The sequence below is a fragment of the Schistocerca americana genome, chromosome 1, assembly GCF_021461395.2.
Source record: "Schistocerca americana isolate TAMUIC-IGC-003095 chromosome 1, iqSchAmer2.1, whole genome shotgun sequence".
Taxonomy (NCBI): Eukaryota; Metazoa; Arthropoda; class Insecta; order Orthoptera; family Acrididae; genus Schistocerca; species Schistocerca americana.
In genome coordinates this window covers 1,177,998,654-1,178,013,485 of record NC_060119.1, presented here as the reverse complement: position 1 = coordinate 1,178,013,485, position 14,832 = coordinate 1,177,998,654, and positions in this window count along the sequence as shown.

The window sequence follows — 14,832 nt, the reverse complement described above, 5'->3', positions numbered from 1 at the left end:
GCGAGGAGGCTCTCCTGGAAGACGTAGTTTCACTGAGCCTCGGGTATGCTGTTCCAATGCCCGCACAGCATGGCAAAATTCCATAGGCACTAAATGGAAAAGTATTGCGACGCTAACAAGAATTAAAGTGCCGATACGTCAAGAGCCATAGCTGTGGTTGTATGTGTGCTCTGTGCCTCGCCATCTCGCCGCCTGCCAACCGCCGCATCGATACTAGCAGGTTGAAACTTTTAGTACTGTATTCGTATGGACCATAGAGTGAATAATAATAACCTAAATTTTACCAGAACTTTCCCATCATTTAATTATCCTCACAACTAACCTAGACAGGGTCCTTTCCAAATGTTGTGCAATCCGAGTGTCCCGAGATGAAAAATTAAATTTGGTGTTAATAATAATAACTTGCAGACCTAGCTATGTTAGAATGGCGTTTAAAGAACTGTTTTGTTAATGAACCAGTAAATGAATAACGAAGGTCTGACAAAGTTGGAAGATAACTTTAATATTGATTTAGTAATGAAGTTTAATTATTTCGAGATAGATATAAAGGTATTTAAATAAGCAGGAAATAAGACAAAAAGAGTAGTATCTCATATACTGGAAATCTTGAGCGCATAATAATTTCAGTAATCAAATTTTTTTATACAGTCACCATAACAGTTTCAGGGTCCCCCCCCCCCCCCCCCCTTTTCTATTGATTTGAATTTTGTAGCGTTCTAAATTGGTTTGACTAGCAAAAGTTGAAGACCATATAAAAGCCAAAATTTATCAGTGTTTTATCTTTATCAAAATTGACATTGTGTGTGTGACTCGAAAGTGCTGTTTCGAGGGTAACCTATGCCCGATTTTAATCAGATCAATAGACAGTACGAAGTTTTGTAGTATACATTATAGTGTAATGTTATGTATTGATGGTTTTTCCATATCAGTACAGAACGTGAAGCTATCAGTTCAATAGATTTTCTGGTTCTAAAATTTACTATATTATGCAGTGTTACTACGTGTTGTTTTGCATGAATATACACCAACTTGTACAGGGAAGAAACTCAGTTAATGCCTAGTAAGGCTGGCGACCGTATTATTAACAAATTGGTAGCATCTTCTGTGTTGCTTTTTGTCCGTCCTGACGTGTAGTTGCATTTCGGACTTGCTTGACGTATCATTGTAATTAGAGTGGGTGTAAGTCTGTTTTGCCACCGTTCAGGTACACGCGGTCAATATCTATACAAAAATCCTGTCTCGTAAGGTGAACCCCACTCACTTACCATAGTACAGGCTTTAAGGAGTATTGTGTGCCCCTCGCGCACGTTACAATCTGCTGTATGAATTATTCTGGAAACACTGTCGTATCCAGAAGAGACCGCAACAAAAGAAATTTCAAAAGGCTGCCCACAGGGATCCGTAACATAAACGGCCGGGTTTTCTGGATGTGGTACTTGCTCCGGTTTTAGGAAAGCCACAGGATAACAAAGAGGTCGTGGGATTAGTGGCGTAAGCCGACGACCTGACGATCCTTGTGAAGGAAAGCTCCGGAAACAATCTGAAGGTGGATGTAACATAGTCCTTCAACAATCACGTCAGTGGTGCCGAGAGCTCAAATTGTCTGTTGCGCCTGAAAAAGAAAACGTCATGCTGTGAAAATATAATATTTTAAAAGACGCGATCATGAAATTAAGTGACAGTTCCATAAACTGGAAGTCTGTCAACAGATCCTTAAGGTATCTTCTAGGACGAACGAAAAGATTATAGTGGACATATTGAAGAAGCGAGTAAGAAAGGGCGGGCCAGTTACTTTTGCAATCTGCCAATGAAAACAATAAGAAATTAGGACAACGCTCCCCTGGGGTAGTGTGCGAGTGCTTTGGTGCACGGACGTCTGCTCGTAACACCAGCACGGCCAGTTAAAAGTGTGCAACGTTGAATACTTCTTTGGTTGACAGGAGCCCCTGGCACTGTGTTAGTTCAGGCGTCACAAGAAATACTTGGATATGTCCACTCGATCTTCAGATACGGAAAAATGGCGATTTATTGGCTGAAGAAAGAACAATAATTTCGAATTGCGGAGTTTAACAGGAATATGGGTCACAAGAATGCAGCAAGTTCTCGATCAGATCCTCCACCTATAACAGAAACAATGGGATGACGCTCCTAATAGGGAGGCGCACCTATGGTTTTCGGAATCCCTCAATAGGCCTTACACACTTCTTTAGTGGCCATACGCTGCCTTCTGGCATCGAATTGGTAGAGGATCTACCGTTGTGCCTGTGGCGAATAAGGTACGCTAGAACATAAAGCTCATAATGATCGGCTACGACTGAATCAGCACAGAAGACTCGATAGGAAGGATATACTGTATTGCGAGACAGAATGGCAGATCTTGGACAATACTGTCGAGGCTATTTCAAATAAGGCTTGGGCAGTGCGTTACCTTATCAACCAAACCCCCAACTACTTTACTATGAGTGGTCGAGTTAGAAGATGCAGAAGTAACACAGTGTAGGCAGCTGATGTCAACAGTTGAGGCACAACAACAGTCAAAACTGCCTATGGCCATTGAAACAAAGTCAGACAGAAATGCAGCGGTTCGCCATTTATCGCCCCCTAGGAACAAGGGGGCGACGTGGGGTGTGGGTGGCGCGTGGCTGCGCTCATTACTGGCGACATCGATGCTCCCTTTGAAGAGGGTGATCGTCTCGTGCAACCAAGGAGCTGAGAAAAAACGGATGAGGCAGTTGCAACCACAATGGCCTCCACAGCGCCCAGGGAACCGGTGGGGCATGCCTAAGGACTGGGGAGCGATGGAGTGCATCATAAAATGTGACGGACAGGAACTATAATAATAATAGATACAGTTAGATTTGGTAGTAAATGTTTTTATTTATGGTAGGCATAGTAATCTTTCTAACAATAATAACAACGCACCGATTAATGACTACAACAGGAAAAACCCGGACGTAATTGATGTCTTCTGGACGACAATGGAAGAAACTATCAGAAAAATTCCTGCACTTATAGTCAAAATAATACTGGGAGACTTCAACGCTAAACTCGGAAAAGAAAAGACATACAGACATACCACAGGAGAACATACTCCACACAAGGACACAAACAAAAATGGAAAACACCTGATAGACTTTTAAAAAACCACGACCTCGCCATTATGTCAACAAAATTCAAGAAACCAACACGGAAACTTACCAAATGGAAATTCCCCAGCGGAAAGCAAGAACTACAAACAGACCACGTAATAGTCCAGAAAGACTCACAAAAAGAAATTTTGAACATAGAGACTACTTCGACTCAGACCACCACCTACTACAGATCAGGATTCGTCTTTTGCCCAAGAAAAAGCTCCAAAAGAACAAAATTGTTAGACCAGATCCAGAATACCTTACTTTAAACCAGACACAAATATTTTACAAAATTAAAATGGAGGAAACGACAGACGGGACACAACTTTTAGGAATAATTCGAGAGGCCATGAAACCACACAAAAGGGAACACTTTTGGTGGAACCACACATGTGACCAAGCTATTGACCAACGAATCAGTGACGGAAAAAAGTAGTAGCCATAAATCCACAGAGAACTGGACGAACTTCCTGTAAACACAGAAACGATCAAGCAAAATCATTTCCAGTGAAAAACGACAGTATGATAAACGGCGACTGACGGAGATCGAATCGGACTTCACGAAGAACAATACAAGAAACTTCTACAGAACGTTAAGAGAAAATATGACTGGATATCAGCCACCCAACTTGTGCTTCATAAGACTGGATGGAGCCCTAGAAACCAATACCAAAAACAATTGTGACATTCTGGCAAAGTACTTTGAAAAACTCCTAAACAAAGACCCCCCTATGGAAGAAATGATGACAGAAACAACCACGTACAATCCAGGTAGTGAACCTCCAACTCTGGAGGAAGTTAAAGAAATAATCAATTCACTCAAGAATCGTAGAGCACCAGGAAAAGACGGCATCATTGGGGAAATCTGGAAATTACAAGACACAGAACTTACCAAAAACATCCACAGGATCTTGGAAGATATCTGGGAGGCCATGAAAATTCCTAACGACTGGAAAACTGTCCTGATACACCCACTACACAACAAAGGTGACACGACTGACTCGAACTACTACTGGTCACATACCAGATACTCTCTAAAGCTTTACTAAACAGACTAGAATGCCAGACCGACCACTTGACTGGGGAATACCAAGCAGGCTTCCGTAAAGGGCGGTCTTGTGCGGAACAAATTTGGAACCTGAAAATGATTTTACAACACAAACAGAACCTTGTCATTACGACTCTATCGACCGGAAAACTCTCTTCAAAATTCTAGCTGAACACTAAGTAGACAACAAAACACGGACTGTCACAGAGCAAACCTTGACCAACACGACCTCCAAAGTAAAGTTCTGTGGGGAACTATGAGAGTCCTTTGAAATTTGCACAGGTGTCCGACAAGGTGATGGCCTCTCACCTCTCCTTTTCAATCTAGTGTTAGATAAGGTAGTAAAAGAGTGGGAAATATCACAACAGGGGATAACCTTAGGAAACCTACAGATTTTGCAGACGATTTGGCCATTTTCACGAAAGGTATAAATAAAACAAAAGACGCCATTGAAAACTACACGAAATCGCTTCCAAAAGTGGACTACAGATCTCTTACGAAAAGACAGTTTATGAGCACAAAGAAACTCTCGTCTCTGAACACAAAGTTCTGCACGATTTACAAAACGGCAAACTTAAAATACCTCTGTGAAACAATACAAATGAGTGGACATAACAGATACTCAAACGAAGAAAGAGAAACTAAACTGGATAAGCCATACAAAGTAGTGTGGAATCACTACAACAAGAAGTCTATCTCACAAAAATCCAAATTACGCCATTACGATACGGTGGTGCTCCCCGAGGCACTATGTGCAGCAGAGACTACACTAGCCTAGGGCATACACGTATCAGACAACTAGAAAAAGTAGAACGGAAAATACTTAGGAAAATATTTGGCCCAACTAACAACAATGGAATATGGATCAAGAAACGTACAGAGGAACTATACAAACATATGGAGACAATCACAGAAAAGATTATAAAACGCAGACTACAATTTTATGGACACCTATACAAAATGCCATCACACAAACTGACCAAACAGATCATTGACTGGGTAACCACTACAAACAACAAATGGGTGGCAGAGGTATAAAATGACCTGAACAAATTCAGCATCACAGCAAACACAATAAACGACAGAATAAAATTCAGAAACATCGTTAAGAAAAGTAAACTACATGAGATACACTGTGACAAACGAGCAGGCGTAAAATGGACCGAAGAACGCAAGCAAGATCGCAGCCGGAAGATGAAAGAAATATGGGCAACCAAAAAGGCAATCAAGATGAAGCCGAAGACACGAAGTCGACAAGAAGCATGGACAGAGGACCGGAAACAGAAACACAGCGAGCGAATGAGGGAAGTTCGGGCAGCAAGGAAGGCAGCAAAAGGAATTGGGCATGTAGTTTAGTCCAACTGCGCTTGCGCTCTTTAAGGGTAAAACATCAATAACAATAAATAATAATAATAATTATTATTATTATTACTATTAATAATAGAAGTAGTTATGGTGATAGGAGGTAGTATTGTGTAGGAGATAATGATGTATATTGGATACTTTGTGTGAGAATCTGTGTAAGAATACAGTCTGTGTTTGAATTACAGATAACATGTTACGATTCGATAAATAAATTCAGAATAGAATAGAGCAGTGAGTGGAAGGTGTGTGTAATGTCTAAAAGGCCTCTAAGAACTTAGTATTCTGAGCAACGTCCAGTGTCTCACAGGAACCAGATGCTTGAGTTATTGCCAACACTGTTTCATTTTCCTCTTGCGTTGCTGGTGAAGATCTTCATTCACTCTGAACTTTGTGTGTCTTCTCTTGAAGTATCACCTTTCTGAGAGGGGAGAAAGGGCGGCGGTAAGGCATGCTGCAAGATGTGCATCCCAAGATGTCAAAAAATCCCCATGTAGACTTGGAAAAGTACTCTGGAAAAGAAATTGTGTGGAGGTACATTTTATGTCCTCAAATAAATGTAGCTGTCTGCATACGTAATGCAGCTGCGTGTGGTATAAGTAAAAAATCGGCTTTTAAGAGTTCTGCACATACACTTTTGCCAATAACATTTTGATGATAGCTCCTGATCATTGACACAAGGTGATTATTTAATATTTTATATAACTTGAGTCATAACTAACAGTTTCATTCTCAAACGTGTTAGGTGTAACATATTGAACACCTACATTCCAGTCTTTTAAAGCTGACTCTTTTACTTTTTGTCAGAGAGCTTTCTACACTCCTGGAAATGGAAAAAAGAACACATTGACACCGGTGTGTCAGACCCACCATACTTGCTCCGGACACTGCGAGAGGGCTGTACAAGCAATGATCACACGCACGGCACAGCGGACACACCAGGAACCGCGGTGTTGGCCGTCGAATGGCGCTAGCTGCGCAGCATTTGTGCACCGCCGCCGTCAGTGTCAGCCAGTTTGCCGTGGCATACGGAGCTCCATCGCAGTCTTTAACACTGGTAGCATGCCGCGACAGCGTGGACGTGAACCGTATGTGCAGTTGACGGACTTTGAGCGAGGGCTACGGTCCCGCACACCGTTAGGCCGTCTTCCGCTCACGCCCCAACATCGTGCAGCCCGCCTCCAGTGGTGTCGCGACAGGCGTGAATGGAGGGACGAATGAAGACGTGTCGTCTTCAGCGATGAGAGTCGCTTCTGCCTTGGTGCCAATGATGGTCGTATGCGTGTTTGGCGCCGTGCAGGTGAGCGCCACAATCAGGACTGCGTACGACCGAGGCACACAGGGCCAACACCCGGCATCATGGTGTGGGGAGCGATCTCCTACACTGGCCGTACACCACTGGTGATCGTCGAGGGGACACTGAATAGTGCACGGTACATCCAAACCGTCATCGAACCCATCGTTCTACCATTCCTAGACCGGCAAGGGAACTTGCTGTTCCAACAGGACAATGCACGTCCGCATGCATCCCGTGCCACCCAACGTGCTCTAGAAGGTGTAAGTCAACTACCCTGGCCAGCAAGGTCTCCGGATCTGTCCCCCATTGAGCATGTTTGGGACTGGATGAAGCGTCGTCTCACGCGGTCTGCACGTCCAGCACGAACGCTGGTCCAACTGAGGTGCCAGGTGGAAATGGCATGGCAAGCCGTTCCACAGGACTACATCCAGCATCTCTACGATCGTCTCCATGGGAGAATAGCAGCCTGCATTGCTGCGAAAGGTGGATATACACTGTACTAGTGCCGACATTGTGCATGCTCTGTTGCCTGTGTCTATGTGCCTGTGGTTCTGTCAGTGTGATCATGTGATGTATCTGACCCCAGGAATGTGTCAATAAAGTTTCCCCTTCCTGGGACAATGAATTCACGGTGTTCTTATTTCAATTTCCAGGAGTGTATTCCCTAGGTGAATGATGACATTCTTTAGCACCTTGCACTCGGTAGTGAAATTCTGGAACAGGGCTGTTAATATGCTTAACATATTATACAACTCTCGTTTTCTCAATACAACATAGCAATAGATATCCAAACTGACTGATTATTAAAACTGTACATCTGCCTTATAAAAAACTTTATCGTACTCTGCCAAGCAACTAGAGAACAGTCTATGAAGATACTGCCTGTGTCTGTAGCCTTGTTTCCTTGAACTCGTGTTGGAATGTTCACTGTCAGTACCACGTTGTAAATTCATTGACATTTTTATTTCAAGACAGATCAGTGACAGTGATCATAATGAAATCCATAAAAACATAACATTATAATGAAATTCCCACAAAAACACACGCCAAGCCTATTACATTCTCAGGTCGTGGGAATAAAACTATTTAGTCTGACCTTCAGGATCTTTAGAGGCATATAATTAACCGTTTTGCTTGAAAATTAAAACCCTCACCCACCGTTTTCAAACGTTCGTCTTCAAATATTTGTATAGTATCTGGCCATTCGTCAGAAATTCCTTCTTCGGGTACAATGCCAGGAACAAGCTGTTAAGGGCAGCAGGTACTACTCCTTCGGACTGCGTTCGTACCTCGGTAGTACGTTTGTGCGTTGTGGACACAGTACTGACGAACAATGTGTTGACAATTTCTGTTGGTGCATCACGGCCAGGGGACATCGGCTAGTATGTACTTTTCAACGTCCATAAACTTTACCAACAGCCGTACACTCAAAGATATTTTAGTTTATTCTGAAAACTGGTTGCTTTCAGAATAAAATAAAATATCTTTGAGTGCACGGCTGTTTGTACAGTTTATTGCCATTGAAATGTGTTGAGAGGCTAAATGCTAGCAGGACCCACGAGAGGCACTATTGCCACTCATCTGCAGCGAGGGTGTCAGCAGTGGCGGGAGGGACAGTCCACGTCAGCATTTATGGCATCTAGGCCGGGGATGCGCAGCAGACAGCTGCGCATCTAGCCATGCAACGCCGTCTGTTTCCGCATTACGGGTACTGTGTCAACTTCCGTCGTATTTGACCATTCTCTCGTGTTCTACGCGCGCGTATCTACACTACTGGCCATTAAAATTGCTACACCAAGAAGAAATGCAGATGATAAACGGGTATTCATTGGACAGATATATTATAATAGAACTGACATGTGATTACATTTTCACGCAGTTTGGGTGCATAGATCCTGAGAAGTCAGTGCCCAGAACAACCACCTCTGGCCGTAATAACGGCCTTGATACGCCTGGGCATTGAGTCAAACAGAGCTTGAATGGTGTGTACAGGTACAGCTGCCCATGCAGCTTCAGCACGATACCACAGTTCATCAAGAGTAGTGACCGGCGTGTTGTGACGAGCCAGTTGCTCGGCCACCATTGATCAGACGTTTTCAGTTGGTGAGAGATCTGGAGAATGTGCTGGCCAGGGCAGCAGTTGAACATTTTCTGTATCCAGAAAGGCCCATACAGGACCTGAAACATGCGGTCGTGCATTATCCTGCTGAAATGTAGGGTTTCGCAGGGATCGAATGAAGGGTAGACCCACGGGTCGTAACACATCTGAAATGTAACGTCCACTGTTCAAAGTGCCGTCAATGCGAACAAGAGGTGACCGAGACGTGTAACCAATGGCACCCCATACCATCACGGCAGGTGATACGCCAGTATGGCGATGACAAATACACGCTTCCAATGTGCGTTCATCGCGATGATATACTGAGAACTATGGACGAAGGGCAACAGGCATATTCCATATTTCTAGATTTCCAAAAAGGATGTTACACGTTTGCCTACTGGAGGCTGTTAAAGAAGGTACGAGCATACTGAATAGGTTCACAGATACGTGAGTGGCTCCAATACTTCTTAAATTATTAAAGAACCAAGTATGTTGTCCTCGACGGCGAATGTTCATCAGGGAGAAGCGTGTCGTTAAGGGTGCCCCAGGGACGTGGGACAGGACCTCTGTTATTCTCTACATACATACATACATACATACATCATTTGGCGGTCAGTATGGGCTGCAATCTGCTGTTGTTTTCTGATGATGCTGTGCTGGATGGTAAGGTTCGTCGTTGAGTGACTGTAGGAGGATACAAGACAGACAAAATTTCTGTTTGGTGTGATGAATGACAGGTATCTCTAAATGTACAAATATGTAAGTTAATGCGGATGAGTAGGAAGAACAAACTTGTGGTGTTCGGATACAGAATTACTAGTGTTCTGCTTGGCTCTGTCACGTCGTTTAAATATCTGGGTATAACGTTTCAGAGCGGTATGAAATAGGACGAGCATGTGAGAATTGTGGTAAGAAAGGCGAATGGTCGACTTCGGTTTATTGGGAGACTCCCAGGAAAGTGTGGTTCATCTGTAAAGGAGACCGCATATAGGACGCCAGTGCGACATATTCTCGAGTCCTGCTCGAGTGTCTGGGATCTGCATGATCGGGTTAAAGGAAGACATCGAAGCAATTTAGAGGCGGTCTGCTAGATTTGTTAGTGCTAGGTTCGAACAACGCGCAAGTGATGCTGGGATGCTTCGGGAACTGAAATGGTAAGACGACATTTTTTTTTCGAGGAACACTATTCAGTACATTTAAAGAACTGACATTTAAACCTGACTCCAGAAGGACTTCTTGGCTACAACATAAATCGCGCGTAAGGACCACGAGTATCAGATACGAGAAATTAGGGCTCATACGGAGGCATATAGACAGTCGTTTTTCCTTCGTTCTATTTGCGAGTGGAAGTGGAGAGGAAATGACTAGTGGTGGTACGTCACCCCCCGTAATGTGGCTTGCGGAGTATCGATGTAGATGTAGACTTTGTACTTTCCTATGTTACTTCTATCTGATCAAGGACGATCATCTCCGTTATTATTCTCTTTTATGTTGAATTCACATTTGTCGTGATGCTGTTATAAAAGTGTTCTTAAAGGCTACCAGGGATTTAGGGGAGCATTATTCAATCATCAGTCAAATGCGTGCAGTTTACAATCAGAGGATACGAAGGATGGCAAGAAGGTTAAGCGCTTGGTGCGGCCAGCACCAGCTCCAGGTTCGAGTCCTCCCGCGGGCATGGGTGTGTGTGTGTTTGTCCTTAGGATAATTTAGGTTAAGTAGTGTGTAAGCTTAGGGACCGATGACCTTAGCAGTTAAGTACCGTAACATTTCACACACATTTAATTTTTGAACCAGCTCCAGGTTCATGTTCTAGTATCTCATCCGACACTCCAATGCAGACGTCCTCCAGCTGTGCTCGACTCCCCTGCAGCCAAGACATCCCCCTTTTATCGAGAGGGATGGCAGTGAGGACAAAAGCAGGATTCTCTAGCAGACTGCTCAGACGCCACATGAATCCGACAGGGCTCCCGTCATGTCTCACTTGATCACTGCCCTCTGAGCCTCATGCTGCCCAACCTGCTACAAGAAGATGCAGCCATGGTTGGCGGCCTCGCAAGTGCATCGCAGTACTCTTCTGGATAACTTAGGACATCCTGCGTCGTGCTGTTTCCTCGACTAGCTTGGCGAGTCGTTATTTATTCGTCTATTCATTCTTGAAATGTAGATCCTCCTCGTTTTTTACATTTCGTTCTGCAATATTGCTCCGCCACGTGCTGCTACACACGACATTTTCTGTATTTCCTTAGGGGTTCATGGGGGTTTTCATTTCTCCTACACCCGGGTCAGGTTCTGTTTACTGGTGTTTTCCATGTTCCATCAGGCTTTTTTGTTTACTGGTCTTTTCCCTTCGTGTGCCATATTGTCTGTACTTTGGGCGTCTTGTATGCTCAGTCGCACTCATTGCCTTGTGCTGACTTTTCACGTTTTCAGGCCTTATTCGGTTATTCTTCTTCTCGATCCAGCCACATGGCGTCAGATACACTTCAGGCGCGTTCTTCTGTCTTCGTTCAACTGTCTGCATGTTTTCTTGTTAGGTGACCACTGGTATGCTGGTTTTCCAGCTGCACATTGTCTTATTTCCAGCAATGACATTAGTCGAATTTTGGCTCCCAGTGCTATCAGTATTCCGTCGATACTATGCTGACCATCGGCACTGTCGTGTTTCTGGCGGCCACACAGGTTGAGGTCTGTGTCCCAGTGTGGCCAACCCTGTCTCACATCACGCCAGCAGTCACACTGGTTGCACTGTTCTGCCAGTCGACCCGACGGTCGAACTGTGACTCCAAGTGTACCAGTGCCCTTTCAGCCACAATCACCCCCATCTCATAGTGCTGGTGAACGTCCACTGGCGCTGCGATCTTCTTCTTTGGCAGACCACACTGTCCCCAGCCCAAGGGTCTGTCAGACCTGGCCTGCCCACTTCAGAACACTGGGTCCCTGGTTTCGCGGAAGCATTGCACCCATCAAGAACTCTTCTCACCCTCATATATTCCACGCTTCGACCCAGGGGATCATCTTGTCTGGTAGATGTCCTCTGGCGCTGTGATCTTCACTAGGCCCCACTGACCCCAGCCTGAGGGACAAATGGCGCTATCTTTCGGCTAGTGACAATATGGGTCTGGCATTCTTTCCTTAAGACGGCATGTCTTATATCTGGCTGTACATTGGCCTTTCCTTTTTCTGGAACAATGCCCGTCACAGGACCAGAGGCGCTGTTTCTTCAGAGAGCGTGCACGCACGTAGCTAGTACATCGTATACTGTGTGCACAATACTGGCTTCAAATAATCTATTGACAGCCAAAATGCTAGTGGGCGCCACCCAGGGTACTATCATTGCTCATGGGCAGCACACATAGCAACAAAGGTAGCGCAGCAATTGAGGGAACTACCTGCATTCACAGGTCATGTGTACATCAAGTGTCCGCGGATATTCCTTTTCAAGCTCTAGATTGGCATCTTAGCCACCAACAGGCTGCACCTTGTTCAGCCCACTGCCAATAGTCAGCCATGTCTCACGGACCATCCATCCGAGTTTTCTGGAGAGTCTGCAGTGGTGACGTTGCTCCATCCGCTACAAGAGCTGATAGTCCACTATCGGACTGGTATTGCTACAGTAGTACTTTGATTGTGTACTTGTGCTAGAGTGATCATTGTGATCAATGCCACGATGCAATTTGACTCTGTTACTCCCATCTTGTTAACCACGTACATTTCAGTTGTTATCCAGTTGTACGTTGAATTCGGAGTTGTTATTATGCAGTAGTAAATATGTTGATTGGCGACTCCATGGAGTGTTCTGTGCACCACGACCAGATAATGGATATAATTGGAAGGAGAAACAGCCTTGGTCGTATTTTTTTTTTGTTTTATTATACGCAAAATCGATTTTCGGTCACTTAGTGACCATCCTCAGTGCTAGAAGTTAAAAATTTCACATAACGATCAGAGAGTATAAAACAGAAAATCACAACTACACCTGCGTATGAACATAACAGTTGATAGGAACATACCTGTAAAATACAACTAAAATTGTTAGGCACTGGCATTAAAAAGCTTAGAGCGATCACATAAACTGAGGCCGCTGTTTACATGCACCTGTTCAGCAGACCTCTGTGTGCCAGGGCTTGGAACGCCCTCTATGTGACACGTGTCACGTGAAAACTTAATATTACCGGTTTTGCGAGATATTAACACACATATTAACACAGGTGCATGCAAACAGCGGCCTCAGTTTATGTGATCGCTCTAAGCTTGATAATACCAGTGCCTAACAATTTTAGTTGTATCTTACAGGTATGTTCCTACCAACTGTTATGTTCATACGCAGGTGTAGTTGTGATTTTCTGTTTTATACTCTCTGATCGTTATGTGAAATTTTAACTTCTAGCACTGAGGATGATCACTAAGTGACCGAAAATCGATTTTGCGGATAATAAAACAAAAAAAAAAAAAGAAAAAAAAAGAAATACGACCAAGACTGTTTCTCCTTCCAAGTAAATATGTTCTTGAAGGCTACCTGGAAATCATCACTCAGTCATCAAACATGCGCAGTCAGTTTATAGTAAAAGGTTACAAAGGTTCAGCCTTGACAATATTTGGTAAATCAGCTACTTTGAATGGGGAATTACATCTGGCGTAAGTGGCCATGCCTCTCACCTGCAACTCACTCTTTGCATAGAAATCAGAAAGATGTACTTTACAAGAGAAGCTTTAGTATTTCTTCACCACATAAATGATGCTCCGACACACAGATAGGGTCAGAGTTAAGAGATATTAGCAATATATCTACTTTACCTCTAATTCCGATAATGTTTTGATGAAATAAGCTTGCCGAGTCTTCTTATCCGCATTTCCCATTTACTAAATTAAACTAAGCGTTAAAGAATCCTTTATTAGTCATTCTAAAAAACGTTCCTGCCCCTCTACATGCTATCACAGGCTCTGAGTGAGGCCTGATCCACCATCTGTACTGCTACATATAAGTTTAGTCATCAAAACTTTTCCGGTGCGATTCAGTTGTATGCCGTGTGTATGTAAGACCCACCCTATGGATAACCTCAACTGGCACCACTGAAATTTGTGCTTTGTCAGCTGTCATTAGCCTCAAGTCCTATATTAACTTGCCTGACACCACTATCAAAACTGGGTTGATTGCAATGCCCCAACAGCAGTACAAATTGGACACTAATCTACTGAGTCGTAATACCAAGTCTACGACTGTTCCGTTGGCATAGCTTTTACGAATACTCTTTCCAGACCATACTAAACGTAAATCAAAAATGCAATCATAGATATTAAGTAATATCACTACTTAAAATCAGTAAAATCAATTTTTGAGGGATACAAAATACAGTACTATTGTACAGAATTAGAAGTATGTCCGTTGATGTCCTTTTCACCAGCAGCAAGGGCACTTAGGAACAGGAATTTAATTAAATAATACCATTTCATTTATCTGCAGACAAAATTAAAGCTGCTTTATTTATTACACACCACAATAAATATTTTGAAAAATAATGTGGTTGTATTTGAAGATAATCTCACATAACGTCTGCACATTAAATAGCGTCTACTTATACCAGGAATGTGGGAAACATTGAACATTCACTCGTATAACTAACACAGCACTCATTCTTGTACATATGTGGAGGTAAAAATAAACTCTTTTTTTTTTTTACAGTGGACTAGAATTTTCAACTTTCAACAATAATCTAACATACAAAAATACTATAGATATGTCAGTGGGTCCGCTTGGGTAGTAGGAAACAACGTGGATGCCTCGTCAAAATAAATAAGTTCTTGCTGATTACCCTGTAATAAAAAGAGCATTACAAAAATAACAACTTCACATTCACGCCTCTGCGCACATCTCTAAATTCTAACATTCACA